The sequence below is a fragment of the Phragmites australis genome, chromosome 5, assembly GCF_958298935.1.
Source record: "Phragmites australis chromosome 5, lpPhrAust1.1, whole genome shotgun sequence".
Taxonomy (NCBI): Eukaryota; Viridiplantae; Streptophyta; class Magnoliopsida; order Poales; family Poaceae; genus Phragmites; species Phragmites australis.
The window spans coordinates 6,752,447-6,767,776 of record NC_084925.1 but is presented as its reverse complement, the minus strand read 5'-3'; the positions used below and the strand labels follow the sequence as shown (position 1 = coordinate 6,767,776).

At 41.3% G+C, this 15,330-nt stretch overlaps 1 long non-coding RNA gene across 6 annotated transcripts; it reads right to left on the bottom strand.

Annotated features, from left to right (window-relative positions):
* Positions 1-11,117: 11,117 nt before the first annotated feature.
* LOC133917411 (uncharacterized) lies at positions 11,118-13,504 on the bottom strand. Of its 6 annotated transcripts, XR_009909665.1 has the most exons (5): positions 13,231-13,504; positions 12,497-12,610; positions 12,266-12,370; positions 12,093-12,172; positions 11,118-11,960 (listed from the first exon to the last, which is right to left on the bottom strand). It is a non-coding gene; the product is annotated as an uncharacterized LOC133917411 (long non-coding RNA). The 6 variants fall into 6 exon arrangements; XR_009909661.1 differs by adding an exon at positions 12,644-12,697 and having other exon boundaries at positions 11,118-12,370; positions 12,497-12,567; XR_009909664.1 differs by having other exon boundaries at positions 11,118-11,487; positions 11,600-12,370.
* Positions 13,505-15,330: the final 1,826 nt, after the last annotated feature.

Here is a 15,330-nt window from a genome sequence, read left to right as displayed (position 1 = left end):
ATTGGTAGCTCTGCAGGTTGACACTATGACTTTATGATTTCTATAAAAATATATTATTTTAAATAAAAATAATTATATATTATAAGAGTATTTTTAAACAAATATAAGCAAGTAGAAAGCCATGCTTTTAGAATCATACAAGATTGTTTAGTGGTTTAGCCTCAAATCCATAGGTAATGGATGGTGTACGTGGAAACTTCATGAGGCTTGTGTCAAGGTGAAGCAAGGTTATGAAGACTTTGGATGGGGCTGAAGAAAGGATAAAAAGTTGGACGAAAACACTTTTATGGAAAGATATGTATATGTGTTGACCTAGGGGCATTTTAGGGATGTCAAAATATCTAAGGAACAAGAGAGGCTCATTGGGTGATAATTAGAAAAGGTCATCCAAAAAATTAGTGAGTCACCTATTCACCCCCTCTAGTCTCCTTGCTCAATCCTTCAAATACTTTTTTTTCCCGAATAAGGCTGAAATTATATTAAACTTGGAAGAAAGGTATCCTCATATTATATAGAAGACAATATGTCATTTTATTCACCTCCAATAACCTCTATGGTTCATCAACTCGCCTGCAGCAACTGAGAGAACCATATCATTGAAACTAGGGTCGAAATCTTGTACCAACTATAACAAAGAACCTCAACCATCGGATATCTACAATAGCCAATGCCTCGAATCCAATATTAAAACATATATGAGACTATGAACCAACATCGATGGTGCCCTCAACAAAAGAGATAAATGATAAAATATGATGCTACCTTTATGAATTTATGGGATCTCATAGCTAAAAAAGATGGTGATAAAGCTATCAACCTATAACAAGAATCCGCACAAGGGGATGACATAACTTTTGGGTTTTCTTTTCTTGAATTCTTGTCACTTTCTTAAACGGGCTGCTTGCGAGTTGCAACCTGCCATGGTGCAACGTCCTTACGTCCAGTTGTGGGGAGCGGACACAGGTTAAGGGGGAGCCCAGTAAAACCCATGGGTTGGGAACAGGCGGCGACAGGAGCCCAGTGAAACCCATGGTGTAACGTGACGAGCAGGAAAATATTGGAGAATTTTTTTATTTCGAAAATAAAAAATTACAAAACTAGGCATTTGTTTGAAAAAATTTGCCAAAATCGGCTACTGTCGCTCTTTCAATGGGTGTATTTTGAATTTTGAGATAGCTTATAGTATTCTCTACAACATACATTTTTTTAAGATAGATTATAGTATTCTCTACAATATATATATTTTTAGAATTTTTTATGATTATTTTGATAGTATTTTGAATTTTGAGAGTAATGGAACGCAACGTTTTTTTTACCTACCTCCTGTTTGAAGTGCGACATCTTTATTTTTTAAAATCTATCATTTGTTGGAAGGACGACACCTTAATATCATCCTTTCAACTAGTGACAATAATCTATTTTGCAAAAAAAAAAATCAAACTGATGTCTAGTTTTACAATTTTTGATTTTCAAAATATAAAAATAAAAAAAGCTCATATGGACGGCTTCTGTCTCCAGGCGTAAGATCGATGCATGCATGGTGTGATGATCCCCGTTCCTGTCGCCGCCGAAGCCTGCAACTTGGCGTGTCTGTTGGCCAGCCCCGCTCCTACCCCTAGCCTTCTCCCGCGACGGCTTCGAGGCAGGGGGGGGGGGGGGGGCGTCCTTGAGATGGCGGAGGCGAAGGCGCTCATGGTGGGGAGGGAGAATGGAGTCGGTGAGTGTGGGCGGCGACAGTGAAGAGGGCAGTGCGAAGTGGGTGGCGGCGCAGTGGCAAGGCCGGCGACGTGCGAGGCGGGCGGCGGCGCAGCGGTGAGAACAACACGCAAGGTGCGACCTGTGGTTACAGGAATTAGTCAGGAGTCGGATGCTCTGCCCTCTTCGTTCAACCAAATTTATCGCGCCACCTCGTACATCTACTCAGCATAATCCAAGAATCTGAACGACCTCGTCCTGAACAGGATGATTCAATCCAACGAACCAAACAGCAGGACGAGCTCCAATCCAAAACCAACTCATATATGTACGTCTCCATACAAGAAACCAAACACTACTTAAATTGCATAAGGCATCATCTATCGGCGGGTCAGCAGCAGGTTCCAGCCTCGCTATCGACCGGAACAATTTCTAACATCTTGAGAGGATGAGAGAACTTGCAGAATACTTTTCGAATTTGAACCGTCTAGAAATTGACAGCAGTCCCAACTTTTTTTGGATGGATGGCACATATAGTTGTAATCAATACTTATATATATTAAAGCTCCAAGAATTGGAGTGATCCTAGGGGTCGAAGTTGCTATAGCTACTGTTTATATGAGCCCTACATATGTATATATGTATACATATACATGTATGTATGTATATATATATCTGTATATTTACATGTATAATATAATTTTTTGGAAATTCTAGAAAAATAGCGAAAAGTATAATAGTTATATTGATAAATCGGTTGAAATAATCTAAAATGCACAGAAAAATATCTAAAACTCAAAAAAATATGAAACAAATTATGTTAGGTTTGTATTACTGTCGTCTGCCTATTAAAATTATGTGCATGCATAAAAATAATATTATTTTCCTCATAATTAAATGAATGTTTTAAATATTAATAAATTCATAAATAAATATTGAGATACCCAAAATTAGTGAACATAATTTTTTTGACTTCTTTCATCATATTCTGTGAAAAAAATGGACACGGCGTGGACGCGCCAATCCACCTAGTATAAAATGAAAGTCCAAACGTTGATCGAGATTTACAAATTACTATGGAAAGAACAGGAAGTGGATTGACTGGTTTTATGATGACCCATAGTTGTATTTGAACACACTACTGCATAACGTCACATCTAACGGGGTATCTAATCGGTTTGAAAAAACCGTCTGTGACGGAGTTAAGGTAGACGTTTCCCAATGAGAATCATATGCAACTGGCTTCGGAGAGCTCGGGAAAAAACGGTTGGGATAACAGCACATCACAGTAGGTTCCATGTAGCAACCGTCTGTGATATTATTCCTATCTTTACAAACCATTTGTGATGAATGATCATATCGTAGTCAGCTGCACAAATGAACCGCTTGTGATATAATGATCGGAAATGCTTGGCTACGTACGTTCGGAGCTATAGGACGTTTTGCTGAGCCGGCCTATGTACTTTGAATCAAAAATATAATCTATTTGAGTTAATTTTGTGTTTTTGTATCTTTAATATTTCAGACATTCAAATTTAATGTTTCAGACGTTATGAAAATTTGTTGCCATAATTATTTTCGTATGTTGTATTTTGGAATCTCGTGCGTATAGATCCAGACCTGAAAAAATTATACATTCGAGTTAATTCTTAGATTTTCGTATCTCCAATGTTTCAGACGTTCAAATTTAATGTCTCAGACGTTATAAAAATTTGTTGCCATAGTTATTTTCGTATGTTGCATCCTGAAATCTCTTATGTACAGATTCGGATCTGAAAAAATTATCTATTCGAGTTAATTTCTATATTTTCGCATATTTAATATTTCAGATGTTCAAATTTAATGTTTCAGACGTTATGAAAATTTGTTGCAGAAGTTCTTCGAGAATGTTTCACACATCGTCCAACGAAATTAACTCAAATGGATAATTTTTTCGGATCCGCTAATTACTTTTTCGGTGTATGTATTTCAATGTTGCAAAAGTATCTTTTAGATGTTACAGGAGTTCTTTGATAATGTTTCAAAAAAACCGTCCGACGCTGCGCCCGGATCGGACGTCCGGACGCTAGCAGCCTCGTATAATGATAGATGATTTTTCAAAAGAGTCATTTGTGATATTGCGGTTATAACAGTCGATCACCGTGTGGAACCATACGGAATATGAGTAGTCAGGAAGCCAAGCGGGTAATGCTTCGCATTTTATATTCTCACGGGAATCAGTTAGGGTTTTCCTACTCTGACACACTCACTCTCTCTCACTTCGCTCTCAAAAGATTCACTCGGTTTGCTCCATGGCCATCTCCTCGTCCTAATTGTCGCCACTGCCATTACCTCTGCCATCGCCGCTCAGTGTGCTGTCGCCTCTCTTGTCATCCAACCGTGACAAAGAGGTCGACAACAACCGGGAGGCTCTTTTTGCCGAGGTAGGCTACGGCAACGAACACACGGCTAACCATGAGGAGCCCAATGCTGAGGAGAACTCGGATACCAAGGAGGAGCCTGAGGTTCCTGTGCCCAGGGAGTGGTGGTCGGATTCCGTGCCAAACTCGGCCTTCCCGCGCAAGGCCGAAGGAGGTGGCGGCACTCGGCTGCTCACCAGCGTTGCACATGAAGGAGAAGGAGGTTGCGGTCATTCCGTTTGGCGGCGGGCTGATGAGGATGTAGTGGATATTGCAGGATCCGCTTTGCATTGGGGTCCGCCATCAATTTCAACGATGGCGTTAGGTAAACGGAGGCGGCAGCTCATGCGGGGCCGCACACGTGATGAAGAAGGCGGTGCCAACGATTTTGATGCCGTCATTGTTGGGGAAGACGTAGACGACGGCGCTTGCGCGTCAGGGTAGAAGAAGTGGACGCGATCGATGCGGCGGTCGGTGCGGGCACGTTGGACAGTGATGACGAATCGGCAAGAGGAGGTGGCGGATCCGACGGGATCAAGTCCAATGTGGAGCTCGGCGGCACAGCATCATGCCAACGCCCGTGAGGAGACGCGGAGGGCAATGGCGGATCGCCGGCGAGTTGATTCGGCGGCTCGTCATTGTGGATCAAGGACAGCGGCGGCAACAAGAAGTCCAAGACATGGCGACAATGACGAATTGGTCTCGACAACGATGTCGGCGACATCGAGGTCGTCAGCGCCAGGATCTGCGGCAGTGGCTTTATGCCTATGTGTGTGTTTTGTAGCAGTGGCCTTCGTGCTTTCACGTGTGTTTTTGGGTAGGTGGTCACCATTGGCGGCTTCTGTGTGCTGTCGCCACGACGGTGGTGGTTGGTGGGCCCACCGCTTTGCACACATACCGGGACATAAGCAATCTGGGAGACGTGATGATGAACATACGGTGAGTCGGTGACGACCATGTAGATGACGTAGTCGATGATGGTAGAGTCAGTGATGGCAATGCATTGAATAACGTTATCAATGTTTCAGTTCTTTCAAACTATCCAACCTACCCTGAAACCCAAAGAATACTCTAGCCTAGCTGGGAACCCAAAGTAGAAAGAATAAAAGGCACCATGTATAGTGAAGACTTTTCTAATTTATTTCAATGAATAATTCTCTTTACAATGGGTGTCTTATCGTATATATAGCTAGGAAAGTCATTTTTCTGTGAGGAGTAGAAGTAGGTAAAGTAGCTCATACAAAGTAGTAGTATGACTCCTTGTCCTATTCCAATAGGATTTTATCATTGGTGGGGTTTGAACTGACTGTGGTAATCCATATATTATAGCCGGTTTTAGCTCATAACCGGCTGCAATATAATGTAGTTAGATGCCATCTAAAACCGATTGTGATATGTGCTTACAAACTATTTGGGACATTCTGAGTCACCGGTGAAGAAAAATCGATTGAACCCATAGATAATTCAAGAGAGGTGCAGAGGGGAGGTGAGGAAGAGTTGGCTTCCACACAATCACTAGCCGACGAGGTTGAGGTGCCGAGTTCCCCATCAGGGCTCATTTGGCAGGCTATGTATTGGCGTGTATTGGGCCCCAAACCACGCCAACCGTGGATCTAATCCCACGTCGGGGCCAGCTTTCCCTCCCGGGCTGAAATTGCATTTGTCATGCCGTGTATTAGTGCGGATCGCGACCAAACCTCGTTGACCCACAGGGGAGAAAAGAATCATGGAGTCAAGCGTGGAATAGAATGCTCGCATACGTGCATCTCTCTCGTTCTCACCCTCGCATGCGGTGTGCTGCTACCTTCTCGATCTGGCGGCTATCCATCCTCCTCCGATGGCCTTCCACCCTCCTCCAGCGGCTGTCATCGACTCTAGCTACGGTTTCCGATGAGCCTCTCCCTCCTCTGCTCCTTGTTCATCCTCCTTCTCTTCTTCTTTTTTCTAGGGTTTGAAATTCAACTTTCTTCTCACAAATCCTTTAGATTTTGCATCTTGGTACCAAAATCATGACCGAGTCGTTACTTAGATCTGTTTGGGTTTAGGGCTCAATATCTTCTTTTGCTATTATTTGGAAATGGATCTCGGATTTAGCCTGGGTTAGGTGATGCCAAGTTAAATCGTAGTACTGTTGTCCCGTCTGCCGCGGCGGCGGCCCTCGTGGCTAGCATCACTGCCTTGTCCATGTCGTTTCTGGTGTCTTGCTGAGACTTCGTTGGCCATTGTGGCCAGAGAGTCTGTCACTGTGTTTCTGTATCAACTAATCTTTTCTCTTACGGATGGTAAAATTTCTTGAAATGTAGAGAGTAGAGACCACATGCTGTTGCCACAATTCATGAGGCTGAAGGTTTTGTAACCGTCTCTGATTTTACAGGCTTTGGTGCTTAGGATCAATTTGGGGTGCAGTCAAAGTAGTCTTCATAGACTGCTAATTTACGCATACAAGTCATTTGCTTTTGCATGTATAGAAGAACTTCATTAAGTACTGCATGTTTGCATGTGTGCATACATTATTTCGTATAAAATGTAAATGATATACATTTTGTAGAAAATGGGTTCAATAATAGAGTGCCTAACTAGGAAGAGGGAGGAAGAAGACGATGAGATAATGCTTTTTTATTTTGCTTGCTTTGCATATGCTAGGTACTAGTGGAGGGAGAGAGAAAAGAGCATGGCATACATCTAGGTTGCCCGACAATGAGTGTCTTAAAGAATTACTTGAGGGACATGAGAAGAATTGATGTGTTGCATTCTGTATGGGACCCAATATCTTCAGAGCAATTGCAACCTTTCTTTAAACAAAGAAGTTCTTACATGACACAAGAGGTGTTCAAGTTGAGGAGAAATTAGGATTCTTTATGTACATGCTATCCCACAATGCAAGTTATGAGGACTTGCAATATGAATTTCAGCACAGCGGAGAAACCATCCACCGGCATATCAAAGCAGTTTTCAATATAATTCCAGCTCTTACCTATAGATTCGTGAAGCCTATCCTTGCTGCTGAGACTCAGTGAAAGATTAGGATAGATCTACGATTCTTCCCTTACTTTAAGGTGAAATATTTCACACTATTGTATTAGCTACTATTTACATATTTATCCTAAAAGATGTATATCTGAATATGCACATTTTACTCTTTCAGAACTGCATTGGTGCAATCGACGGCACCCACATTCCTATTACCATATCTGAAGAAAAGCAAGCTCCTTATAGGAATAGAAAGGGATCATTGAGCCAAAATGTCATGCTAGCCTGCGACTTTGACTTGAACTTTACGTTCATCTCATGTGGTTGGGAAGAGTCTGCCACTGGCACTCGGGTGCTTAGGTCGGCTATGCTTGGAGGTTTTCATGTACCCGAGGGAAAATATTTTCTCATTGACGGTGGCTATGATAACATGCCATCTTTCCTTGCTCCTTATCGCGGTGTACTGTACCATTTGAAAGAGTTTGGGTGTGGTCACCAAAGACCAAGCAACTACAAGGAATTATTTAATCATGGCCATACTGTATTGCGAAATCGTTTAGAGATGGCTATTGGAGTTCTGAAGAAGCGTTTCCCTATTTTGAAAGTAGGAACATTGCATCCTATTAAGAACCAAGTGAAGATACTAGCAACTGTTGCGGTCGTCCACAATCTTATCTAGATGAATAACAGGGACAAGGGGTGGCTGAATCACCAACCAGATAACATAGCACCCGAGAGATTTGTTGATCTTCCTGGAAGAGATAATGACTACAACAATGAAGTGGTGTCACTTACCAGTCAAATAGATAATAGAAATGCTATCAGAGATGTGATCACAATGAATATGCGGCATGACTATAGTAATAACCTGTCAAGATAGATGGGTGTATTTCCTTTTTTGTTGTGTGTTACAATCAGATGTAGTAATAATGGATTTATTTCTGTATTTGCACTTTTATTTTCAATCAGGTGTAACAAGCAATATTTATGGTTGTTTATTTCCACTTGTTTTGCATGTTTAAAATTGAGTTTCGGATGCTTATATAATTGTAATAAACAATATTATGTTTTTCTTTCAATGCATTATATGAAATAGTACAACCATGACGTTTGTAAGAGGTTCACCAAAGTTTAACATGATGCAAGCTGCATCTATGCAAAAGAAGCTATCACCCAGGTTGGCTGATACAACGAAGAATGGTGCATCACCAAAGATTTCAAGCTCTTAGAAGAAAAGGGCGCTTTCACCAAAAAGTATATGATCACAACCACCCATTCTACAGGGGTCAGAATGGGTGGACAACTGAGGCTTGGAACCGAATCGTGAAAGCATTCCATGACAAGTTCCCATAGGTGTCATTTTCAAAAGTACAAATTCAAGACAAGGAGAAAGAGTTAAAGAGAGATTACAAGACCCTCAAAGAGGCTAGAAAAGCAAAGGGGTGTGTCATGGGATGAATGCTTATGCATGATCCAAGCTAAACCTCCCATTTGGCAAAACATCATCTAGGTAGTATAGTTACTTCTCATCTCTTGATTAAATACATGCTATTGCTACTCCTAATTTTTACCTGAACTCTGAAATATGTCGTCTTTATGATAATTAATTATCTGATTTATTATATTATGCAGTCGTTCCCTAAAGCTATGAAATTCCAGATTAAACCTTTTCCCCTATTTGATTATTTAGGAGAGCTCTATGATGGTAAATTATTAATGTTGAGACTTTAACTTTTCTTACCAATCAAGCATGTTACATTTAGCTAAACTCAGTATTAATGAACTTAAGTTCACCAAACTGCAGATGGCACGTTGAATTTTACCTCTGTTGAGCTAACACAAACCAAGCCTAGTGTGACGCAAGTTAATGATGATGAGGCACAAGAAGCTAAAAATGGCACTTCTCCAAATCTGCATGATGATGATGATGATAATGATGAGGGGACAATATTGCATCAGCTAGACCAAGGATGTGCTACCACCTCAACAATGCCTGCTGCTTCTTCCTCAAGAAGGGCTAATCCCACAGATAAAGAACCTGCTGCCCGAAGAGACAAAGTGAGAAAGGTTGGACAAAAGCGCAAGAGAAATGGAGATGTAGCTGATATGATGTGGGGAGTATCTAGCCTTGAAAACAAAGCAATCAGAGGAGGAAGCTGCAGAGCAAGAAAGGGCTAGAACCAAGGCAAATGCATGTGATTTCCCCATCACGATGTGCATCACTGTTGTGGACCAAATAGAAGAACTTTCAGACGAAGAGAAGGTCGATGCATTTGAAATTTTCAAGGATGCACAAAACAGGGTGATCTTCATGACTACGAAACCTTCCACATGCCTTTTGTGGTTAAGGAAGAAGATAACGAGTGGTGAGTGCTTAGTTTAGTGTACATCTAATCTGCTTGCCTTCTAGTTGTCATTCTTCCTTGAAGTATCTATTTTCTTTTCAGTGATAGTTTATTTTCTCATCAAAATATTTTTTGTTTGGTTCAGGACCTTCAAGAACTACATGATTGCATACAAGATGTCTAGGTAATACATGATTACAGCTGTAGCTGAATTATTATATCATGACTTCTTGTGATTTAGTTCAACCAAATTTCAACTATCATTCTCTCAAGTTGAGTGGCTATATGTTTGCTAATGCAAAATGTCAATATGTTACAACTAAACAAAAGGTTTCAGAAATACTCTACAGATTTCTCTACTATTGTTTAATCTATTCGCAGATTTGTGGTAAGGTGATGTGCCAAGTGTCGCGGCCATTTCTGGAAGGAGACATAGACACTCTTCCCAGAGAACACATTCTGCACAGTGGCGCATGGAGGCATTTTAATTGTTGTCTATCTCAGTAACAAGTTGTTATTGATAAACCATTTAAGTTGAATGGCTGGTCAGTTTTGGTTTGTCATGCTTTCAAGCTTTCAGCTCTAAAATAGTTCATATTTTTTTTTACTGATAACAAGTCAAGACCGTAGTGCAGTTATTGATAAACCATTTCATCTCAAAGTAAACTAGGTAGTAGCTTGCATAATTCTGAGTTCTAGTAGTAGTAACATCTGATTGCTATGGTCTCGTATTAACATGTTGTAAATGATCTAGTCAGTTCCGGATTAAAAAAAAGCTCTACTCAATGCCGAGTTCTGTACAGGTCGTAGGATTAGTGTATTTTTATATATTTTTACTACAATATTTTTGGTCACATGTATACTGAAAATGATAGTAGGCCAACGGTCCTTAGCTGCAATCTCCAAACTCGGAGGACACACGCCAAACCTAAGCAAACCAGCTAATCCAAGCAAGTGCCAAATGTGCAATCAAACAAGAGACTGATCCCTGGGAGGTGAAAGGGGATTGGGTGGTGAGAGGGGATCAGCCCAATCCTTCGATTGTCCCTTGGTTTCTGCTCCACAGTGCCAAATGAGGCCTCAAGTGGACTGGCGGAGTGAGCACTAGGTGCAGCGGCGATCTCCACTGGTATTGAAATCCCTAGTATGCTCGATTTCACCTAGAATGGTTGGAATTGACCGGAATTCTTGCTGGTATATGGAACGTAGTCTTCGCGTTGTTTTGTGTGGCAGAATGGAATGTTTCGGAACGGAATTTACCGGATCCTAGCAACAACCATTAGGTTTAGGTTAATCCATCGGTTACTCTTATGTTTTTGTCTATTATTTTTTTATGCATGATGCTCCAATGACACACGAAATAAAAAAACATGTGCATAAATAATATGAAGAGTACGATGATCGTGCTTGTTTATTGGTGTGAGCTTGAATTAGGATTGCATATTTATATCAGGCGGCTTCTTTCTGTACATGCAAAGATTTTACATTTTCCCGTAGGTTACAAGTTAGACCCTACATGCGCACACACTACAGTAACACAAGTGGTTGCGCCTTCTACAGTACACCTAAAATAATAACTAGTACAATGTTCGTACGTTGTATCGGTTCCCGAATTATATGACCATTGTTAGGTTTTTGTTACACCATATATTATGCCACTGCTCCACAAAAGATAGTAGCGTTTAAAAAACTTGAGATACATGAATCTAAATAAATAATAATTGTAGGGCAAGATGATGATAGAAAAATAGCCTCATATGTACACACATGAATACACATGAATACATTTTTTGCTCCATAATTTACAACACCGTATGACCTCAAATTTGTATGACGCTCATGTAAAGAAGAAGAAAATGTATATGTTTGCTTGATAGTATCCATCGGTCCTTTGAGCAATACTGACAACCTTGGAATCTGTATAAAAGAGAATGTACTTGCAACATCAGTCATACCTGCCAGAGGAAATCAACGATTAGTGCTTCTGAATCCTTTAGATATTTGCTAATCCATCGCTGAGTAATAAACATAGTGGTGTTTTGTAGGTTCTTGTGGTTTAGGCTCTATCAACAATGTCCCTGAAATAACAAAATCTCAGTTCTATCACTAATTTTAATAGTGAAAAAATGTACTATGTCAAAGTTAGGGCAGTTGGCACATGTAATTCATAAAGAGACAGGATTGAATTACCATTAAATCCGACATTCTTGTAGTCAACAACAGCTTGAAGAAAGTTAGCCACGACAAACCCAATAAATGAGCAAACAATTTGTGCCACACAGTAAAGCAGAAACACAAAAGGAATCAGCAAAATATGTCCTCATACCAGATGGTTAAGTTCTATCTTCATATCAATATTAAGTAGAGTTTGGTAACCCTCTCTTCCACCCCAAAATATGTAGTTTTCACCACCTAGGTAGTGGGTGATTTGTATAAAGTCGAATCAAGAATTGGCCTAAGATGGAAGACCAACAATGATGTTCAGAGATAACCCACCTTCAAAACTTTCTTAACTTGTGCCGCAGCATAAGAATACACTTTAACCTCTGGACTGCAACATTATTGAAGAGTTCCCTTAATATCAAGTAATGTGCCAATTGCATAACTTCGTTTAACACAACAAATCTCAAGTAATATGCCGATTGAAAAACTTAGTTTAACACAACAAAACCAAAATACCAACCTAGTAGCAGCTCCATGCATGTAACATGGATGAAAAAAAGCTGTGCAGTACCCCCACAGTGGCTTTATATTGGTCTCACCCTAAATACAATTCAGATGAAATAAAAAAAAGAGCAAGCAGGATGATGCAAAGTACAGCTAAGTGCTGGCAATTTAAGGTTGCAGCAATCTAACCTGGAGCTACTTTTGCCAGCTCAACTATCTCGTCCAGCAAGAACAACCATGGTTGCGCTCATCTTGTCTCTGCTTGTGTTCCACAAGTAGATGCAATTTCCCAATCTGACAGAAAGCACATTATGTGAGGACCAATCCAAGAGGTTTAGTTAAAAATCATCCTGCATCCGGGGCACATCCAGCATTTAAAAGCAACACAAATTTTTTGCCATAAAGACCAAAAAAGCTCACCATGTAACTATGTAAGGCAACCTCGGGATCTTCCTGAGCCTGGCGCAGAGTGAACCACAGTTGCTCTCAAGCTAAGAAAATTAGTAAATCTTAATATGATACCATTCCAAAAGCCTACAAAAATAATAAAATTAGAGCTAAAAATACCATTTTTTATGCATGGAAATCACACAGCGGGGCAGCGCAGTCAGGTCCTCATTTCTATGAAACAACAAATACACTTGCGTTCAATCTCAGGCTATCCCCAAAGGCATGGACAAAAAAGAGAGAAAATGGAGACCATCAGAGCCTACTTCTGTACATTGGCAAATAAAAGCTCATGCACGATTGTTTCGTGTCATAGGCATTTCATCGAACTCCTACTGTGCGCAACAGCGCTATTGATCAAACATACAAATATGCGTATGTACCTTACTATTCTTTCGAAATATTTTTTTTGGGCAATGTCTAGTAAGTTTCCAGTATTCACCTGCACGCTTCTGGGTCTCTTCTGAGGATATAATTTTTTCTAAAGTAAGAATATATATGCATTGCACATATGAATTTGCAAATCGAAGTTAAAGACCCAAAGTAAGAATTTGCAGTGCACACATCTGAATTTTGTAAATCAAAGTTCTTTACCCCCAAAAAAATTGCAAATCAAAGTTAAAGAGAAGCAGCCAACTCGACTGAATTTAGGGACAAGGGAACAGCTGACTAATCTGAATTGAGGGTGCCGACGAACTCCAACGAACCTGGGCGGTGTGCATGATATCGGAGGGCCCGAATCTGTCGTAACAGACCGTGTCGGGCTTCTCCCGCAGCAGTTCGTCCTCTCTGATGCACTTGTATTGACAAATCACCATATAGGCTGCTGCCTGCCAAGTTCTCCATTGGCAACAGGTGATGGCGAAGGGTTTAGGGATCGGGAGGCGGCGGGGTGTTGGGGTGAGATGGGCAGGAGGGTGGTCAGGAACATGGATTTTTGCAGGTGGCCCTGAGCTCAGGGCTTTATCGTGGCCATCGGTTGATGCTTGGAGATTGGCACAGGCATTTAATGCGGAGAGAGAAGGGGATGAAGAAAAGATTTTTCTGAAGGCGTTGTGTTCGTGCGTCAGGTGATGGAAGGGAAGACAAAGTGTTCCATAGGACAGTATTGGCGTCTGGACTTGCCTTTGGAACAAAGTGATTTCATGCTTTGTTCCGTTTTTCTTTTTGGATATATTCTGTATCTCATAGGATTGTACACTATTAATGAAGCTAGAACTGTGATGACACTAAGGTATGGTTACTTTGAGTTCAATGAAACGATCAAAGACACTAAATCGCTGTAATTTCTTCTCATTAAGCATGACTGAAATGCGTTCTATGAGTCTTTTTCCCTTTGTTAACTTTTAAATTTTTGGTACATGTAAACTGGTGGAGCAAATGTATTTGCATTTTATAATTCTGGCCAAATCCTACTGATACGGATACTAATGATACCATCTGCTAAGTATATTATCACTGTCATGCAAACTCCTGCATGGTGGAGGAATATTTTTGAGAGAATCAATACAGCAGCAGAATCCTTAAATTTGCCTCCATGGAAATTAGAAGTAAGCAATTTTTAGTAAACAGTAAAAAACTAGGAAGGCAAATCATGATTCTTGGTAGCGAAGAACAGGACGGATATCAAAACAATTTAGGTGCTACATGCCACATTGGGTCCAGGTGGCGGTATCTTGATAACTACAAAGTAATTTCAACATATGCAGGAAACCTTGGCTATGAATTAAGCGAACAACCAGATGTTCCATGGTTCAATAAGAACCAAACAAATGTTACACACAGCACGACCGACCTTTATTAAAGAAAAAAATAGCTTCATCGGAAACTACATCAATGATGAATTGGACAATGAAAGTTACAAAATGACATTAGAGATAGTGCAACAAAGCTATGGTCTAATCGTGCTACTAGTCATGGATCTGTAGTTAACATCCAAAATGGCGGACGCAATGGGTCGACGAAACCTTTGAAGGGCCTCTGCACTTCTTCAGTCCCTTTCTCCAAGTTGATCACATGCAGAAAGTTCTCGTTGATTGCAATGTGATTCAGAAAGTATAAGCAATTGCCGGTCAGCCCATGTTGAGAAGCCGAACACGATGCTCCAAAATTCGAAACCCCAATCCAATCTCCACCGAGAAGAAACACCCGATCATCACCTATCGTTTCCACCTTGCACCAAGCTAGTGTCGAAAAATCCATCTTGCACACCGCAACCTCGGCGATCTTGGGCACGTTATCGCCATCAAAGAAGACTACAACTAGAAAGAGCTCGCCGCAGGACTCGACGAGGTAGCTCGACAACAACGGCATGCTGTGAGGAGTGTCGATCATGTCGACCTCGATCATCCCAAGGTTCGGTTTGTGATCGACGGAGTCAAACTCAACGAATCCCAATTCGTTCCCGGTAAACTCAAAGTAGACCTTGCCTCCAACAGCAGCAATGCCATGGCGCCGTGCCATATGCGTTTCCACGGGCTGGTCCTTGGCGTTGTACATGGTCAGCGTGTAGCCATGGCGTTCCCACTTGCTTCCCCCGATCGGGCAGAGCCAGTAATCGAAGTCATCCAGATCAAGGACCACCACGGCGCAAAAGCTGGCACTGGGCTTGTCGGAGAGCAGGCACTTGCAGTTCATGGGCAAGTCCTTGTCCATGGACGGCATGGTGATCCGCTCGCCGTCCTCGGGCCGCCACAGGAATGTGTGCAGGGAGGCAGGGTCGAGCGCGAGGATCCAGCCGTGCGGGGTCTCGAAGCAGCGGTGATCTTGGAGCAGGTCGATGGTTGCGTCCACCAGGCATTAGCTTG